General features: G+C 37.4%; 1 pseudogene; it reads left to right on the forward strand.

The window, feature by feature from the left end:
* Positions 1-1,480: 1,480 nt before the first annotated feature.
* Positions 1,481-2,564, forward strand: LOC125585600 (annotated as a pseudogene).
* Positions 2,565-6,558: the final 3,994 nt, after the last annotated feature.

A 6,558-nucleotide genomic window follows, 5' to 3' on the forward strand; every position in this document is an offset into this window, starting at 1 on the left:
GGGATAATGAATTGGACAAGACTTGGTCAAAATTCTCAAAGTGAGTCGTTTAGTCCCTTTTTAATAGTGCCTTACAAAGATAATAAAGTGACATTAATTTTTATTTGATTGTAGAAAACTCAGAAAAGAGTCTTTTGGAATTTCACACATTCTTTTTTTGAGTGGAAACGTTTTTAATTCTCTATTGAATTCTCGGGCAATTTGGTTGTCCCCTGCTCTCATGACCCCAAGTAAAAGTTAAAATAAAATAACAATAGAAGGTTTTGATAACGATATGAAGTTTACGTAATAGTTTTCGAACGGTTTTTAGCATTAGGAGTTGGAGGAAATTACGTGGAAGAGGCGAAGAGCTAGTCTGATCATGAAGTGAAATCCACGTTGATGTTGACATCTCTTACGTAAACTGTAGGTAAGATGATTACAAAAAAAAACTTTAGGTAAGATTCACATCAGTTTCAACCATTCCACACGTTTTCATTCATGGAAGAGGAAAACACTCTGTTCTCCAATTTTTTTTTTGAACACTGATTTAAATTAATTCGAAAGAGTTAGAACATGTCCATCGGCGGTACTTGCCGCAGGGTTCCAAAGAATAGGGAAAAATAAATAAATGAAAAAGGAGAAAAAAAGGAAAGGACCTGAGCTTATTATGGGATTTCAGGAAATGGTAAGGAACCCTACGTGGCAGTGTTTCATTGGATGTCAAGATTGTGTCTCTCTCCTTTGTTCCGCTGTGAAACTTTACGAGCTCGAGCTCCGACTCCCCTTCTTCTTCGTATCAAGCTTCTCCATAGCCGCTACAGCACTTCGTCATCAATCTGAGCTTCTCCGGCGATAGCATCAAGTCCTCTGGTCGTAACTGTGTTCACCATTCCAAGCCGCCGCATCTCCCCGCGATTCCCTATCTCTGTTCAGCTCTAAACCGCGACAAAGCTTTCTCCATGGCGTCAATCCTCCACTGTCGTCGGAATCAACGAGCTTCCGCCTCTTCAAGCCACCGTCCCCGTTACACCGCGACAGTAGCTCGCCTTCGTCGTCGAGCTCGAGCTTCGCCGTCGTCGTCTTGCTCGCAGTCTCACCTCCACCTAGGATCTTCTTCATCCTCGTCGCGAATCTCTCACCGCTCGCGAAAAAACCAAAGCTCTTCTCTTTCGAACACTCCGTCTCCTCTTCTCTCTCCACGACTCCGTCGTCTCCTTCGCTGAATTGCTCATCCATTTCGTTCATCTCTCGTATCTTCGAATCCTAAAGGTTAGACCTTTCTCAATCAATCTCATATCATTTCCGTCTGTTATGTATCATTCGTCTGTTCTTCATTGATTGATTCCAATTCTCTGTTTTTGTATTACACCATTGATTAGCTTACTGAGCTCGAACTAGGGTTGTCCATTTGTATCCCTTCTGCGTGTTTCAGAATCAAAAAAGTTCACATTTTATTTATGTTTTTGATTGATCTTGTGTAGCTACTAGAATCGCAGGAAGGAGTCATGGATCCAGCTGAAATGAGGTACTTGGAAGAAGAGGACGATCAAAGGCAGCGTCACTGGTTTCGCCGCCGGGACTATCTACGGAACCATTCTGGCCACGTGGAAAGACGTTCCGAGAGTGGAGAGAAACGTGTTTCTCCCAGGACTCATCAGAACGCTGAAGATGATGGGAACACATGGGCTCACTTTCGCAGCTATTGGAGGTGTTTACATTGGTGTTGAACAGGTGGTTCAGAGTTATAGGGGAAAGAGAGATTTTTTCAATGGTGCTATTGGTGGTTTTGTTGCTGGAGCTTCTGTGCTTGGCTATAGAGGTACTTGCTCTTTACTTATGGTTACTTAGAATATGTATTTTAAACCAATGTCTACATGATTCTCTTCAAGTTGTTTTGGAACGGATATGGTTTTAGGGAAGAAGACCAATGTCTACATGATTCTCTTCAAGTTGTTTTAGCAAATCTATATGATATATCATTAGTTCCAAGACTTTGTTGATATTGGAGTGTCTAAATACTCTCAAAGATATCATTTATGTAAAGATTGAAGTATTACAGCCTTTTGGCATTGAAAGTACATAGCTTTGAGTGATTAGATTCTACAGAGTCATGCATTCTTTTTATTGCAAAATCTCCATTGTAACCTAGTTTTATTTTGGTGAATTTGTTTTTTTTTTCGTCACAGCAAGGAGCATCCCTACAGCGATAGCTGCAGGTGCAACTCTAGCGGTTACCTCTGCTTTGATTGACTCTGGAGGTCAGACCACAAGAGTAGACAACGGCAGAGAGTATTATCCTTACACCCCCGTCGACAAAACAGCTCAAGCTCAAGCTGATGCCTGATTTCTCTTTCTTTTTTTTTTGGTGACCAAAGTTAATAAAAGCTCTGCACTTGTGATCATCTCTCCATCATCTCATCTATTTTGATAACTTAATCTGGGAGATGTGAAATCGTAAAACTCTTTTGTTATTGTTTCCTCCTGTTTCTATCGAGAGTGACTTGCATCTTGTACTTGAATGTTGAATGTAAGAAACGTTACAGTTCTAAGTATCGGAATGAAATGTGTTTGCTTCTGTTAAACTATGAATGTTCAATGGATTGAATATGGCTAAGCACACTAGGAAACAAACAGACGAAGTAGAATTTGGAGATCTACATGTAAATGCCTTCAAATCTCGGCAATATGATGAGCATTCGGAATCGAGTTCGAGATAGAACAATACATCAACAATTGAATGCGGATTTGGTTGAGAATATATGACAAAAATTTGGAATAAATCAAGGTTTCAACTAATCGGTTTTTCTCGTTTACGATTTGTATTTGTATTTTTAATATGCTTTTATGTCATTTTTAATAAAAATTTTATGTTTTCTTTTCTTTCAAATCATTCAACTTAATTTTTTTTTTAATTTAATTTTTAAGAACCTCAATGGAGGATGAAAAAATTAAATAGATTGACAAGGGTTCTAAAGTTGTCAAATCACAAAATTAACTCTTAATTTAATCTTAAGAATCCATTAGGGTCACTAATTGATGGAAGTGGTCTTAGTTGGGAACATTCACAGCACCATCAACCCGCAACAGACCAGACGCAATCAATGCATCTTTGGCTAACAAATCAGCATCGGTGTTCCTCTCACTCTGTTCTCCAATTAAATAAATCACAATTGTTCGGGAGTTCAATTAGGCCCAACATTGCTAGAGTTCAATCCCTTTTATTGGCCATTTTCAATCTTTTTTTTAATAATAAATCTTGTAGTCTGAGCTTTTTAAGTATCCAAAAAAATAAAAATGTGTATATGGAGAACAAAATAAAATGGTTTTGAGAGGAAAGACATAAACGGAAGCAAACGATCTGAAGTAATTCTTTGTTGTTGTTTAAGTATTTTGCAACAAGGAATCAGAGCAATTATATCTTCTTCTTTTTTGTCAACTTTTCATTCATTTTAAAAGCCCAACAGCACAAATTCCATTCAATACAACCCAAATATATATCTAAGCCCAAGAAAATCCAAATACAACATAGATTTGTCCTCTTATCGTAGGTGATACACTAGCTCCACGAGTTCAGTTATCCGAAGAGACATGATTAATAATTATGTTTTATTTTCAACGAATTTAATTTCACATTCAAAACCCTAGTCGACTATAAACCTTAGATCTATATTACTATACTTTAACTATACGCGTATATTTATTTTTTAATCAAACCTCTTTTTTGGTGGAAAGACGACTAAAAATGAGTTATCCTAGAATTTTTTTCAAAGAATTATGTATCCGTTTGCTAAAGGATTGATGGGTCGGATAGAGGAACGTTCCAGCGATTGTTTATGTTTGGTCCGGACTTGTGTTGATTTACTGTCTCGAACGATTAGTCCTCCAGATGATGTTACAGGCGGTGGAGGAATCTCAGTGTAATTTGGATAACGATCAGTCCTCTAGATCATGTCTTTTATTTTTTTGTAAAGTATATTTTGTTTATGTAAATCTTATGTTGAAAAGTAGGCCAGACAAAAATTCTGGATTCGAAGAACCGAACCGGTATCGAAAAAGTAGTACCGAACCGGAACCAAAATTGATTAAATATTTCAACGGGTTTAAAATTTTAGTATCTAAAGAACCGAATTCGACCCGAACCAAAGTATCTCGATATATTACTTATCTTTAGATTTAATACATATTAAAAACATCTGAAATATATTAGATACTTTTAATTTGTCTAAAATACTTAAAAATATACATAAATAGTCAAAATTAAATGTCTAAAATCGTTAAAATATATTCAAAACACCAAAATACTTGAAATATCTATTGATTTTCTATCTAAATATTCAAATCAAACCAATTAATATGTTCATTTTAGGTATTTTGACATATATTATACAAATTTATATATAATATTTATTTTGTTTTATAGATTTGGAGAAATTTTAAGCATATAATGAATATTCAAAATTTAAAAATAATTTAAATGGGTTATCCGAACCCGAACCGAACCTGCAAAGATCCAAACCGAATCCGAATCGAAATTTAGAAATACCCGAATGAGGCATCTTTAAACTCAAAAACCGAAACCCGAATAGATCCGAACCAAATCCGAATGGGTAGCCGAACCTCCACCCTTATTGAAAAGACCGACTATACGTCTTTTTGGCTTTGGATTTTTACTACTACAGAGAATTTAAACATACATCTCATTTCCCTCTGTTATACAAAAATCTGCAGATGTAGCTAGTGCAAAGGGAATTATCTTTGTCTATAGAAGAGAACAATCTGCGTGGACAACACTCTTTGCTATTCTACTTCCCCATCATCTCAACGGCTCATGAGACGAAGAGGATCATGGAGAAGCTTTTCTATCTTACAAAGCACAAAGACCTTAAAACTCAAGGCGAGTGGTGTCACCAGAGAATCTTGAAATTGTTAGATTGTTTTATTCTTCTGAGATCCAAATCATTGGCAATTGCTTTATATGTTTTCTCTGCTTCTCTGCTCAACCACAAACGAAAAGCCATATAGAATGCAAGAAAAACGTACATATGAACTTCTCCACTCTCTGTGAAAGACTGAAGTATGTGTTATTTGTTATGGCAGAGAGAGACATCAATTTATCAACACATACCAAGAAAAAATAAAGACAGACTTCATAAATTTTAGCTTTCTTACATTGTGGAAAAGGAAATAGAACAAAGCTCTGGGAAAAGATACAAAGAAAAAGTAATACCGAGGAACTACTTCATGACAGAACAAACAACGAAGGATCCTAACAGTTTCTGCATTTATACAGACCAGTTATCTTGACGAGCCACTCCGGCTTGTATGAAGCAATGACTTGTGCTATTGACAATCCAAGCAACATTCCAGTCACATATCCTATTGCCACTGCTTTCCAGTTCAATACTTCTTCCTCTTCTTCTTTTTCTTGCTCTGGCTGTTGTTGCATTGGTGGTGCGTTAGTACCGAAACAACCTTGTTCCAGAGGAAGACCACAGAGACCTGGATTCCCTTCAAAGGAGGATTTAGCTTGACCAGTGATCTTGTGCTTGGTGAGTATGTTGTCCTTGAAGTTGTTGTTGCAAAACTAGTACCCCAGAGTGCAAGTTAGAAGTAAATCTGTTTCGGAAAGGCTTGCCCCATCTTGTTGTTGAATTGAAGACCAACATCAAGTTGCTCGGGAAATGCGAAAAACCTTGACCAAGGCGTAGAACCATCATAACACATGTCTGGAAGACTTCCTTCCAAGTTGTTCTTCCGGAGATTCGGAGATTCACAACAATGAGAGAGGTTTGAAAATTACTCAGACATGGAGGAATTGAACCGGTGAAGTTGTTGTAGGAGAGATCAAGAAGAGCAAGCATGGTTTGGTTGCAGATTGCAAGAGGTATGCTTCCAGTGAAACTACTGTTCCATGCCGATAAGACGGTGAGAGAGTGTGGTGGATTAGGAAATGGTCCTTTGAAATGGTTTAACGCCAAATCTAATATCTTCATCGATGAATTCACTAAAACTTCCCCGGAACCTTCAAACCCTGTGAAAGAATTGTTAACAAGATCTGCTATGCTCAAATGAGGAAGGCTACAGAACCACTCAGGGACTTTCCCTTTGATGTTATTGTTGGAAATGTACACACGTTCCAAACTATGAAGGCCTTTTAAGAAGCTTGGGAACTGACTGATGCCGCAGCTGGACAAAATCAGTACTTCCATGCTCAATGGGAGTACTGAATTTGAACTTAAACTAGTTTGTGTTATACTATTACCGGAAAGAACAAGGAGTAGTAAAGAACTGAGAGTGGAGAAAAGGTTTAAGTCAATTGGGAAGCTTATGTTTAGGAAAGAAAGGTCAACCTGCTGAAGGTTGATGAGCTTTGAGATAGGCTCTAGGGTACCAGTGAGCTCGCTATGTTGAAGGTTCAGAAACTTTAGCCGACTTAGGTTACCAAAAGAGGAAGGAAGTTGACCATGGAGGCCATTGTTGGAAAGAGACAAGAACTCCAATCTGTTGAGATTGCTGGAATGAAAAACTTTATAAAGATGGAGAAAGTGTTTAAGTGTTTGAAGAGAAAGATACTTT

This window comes from Brassica napus, chromosome C4, assembly GCF_020379485.1.
Source record: "Brassica napus cultivar Da-Ae chromosome C4, Da-Ae, whole genome shotgun sequence".
Classification (NCBI taxonomy): domain Eukaryota; kingdom Viridiplantae; phylum Streptophyta; class Magnoliopsida; order Brassicales; family Brassicaceae; genus Brassica; species Brassica napus.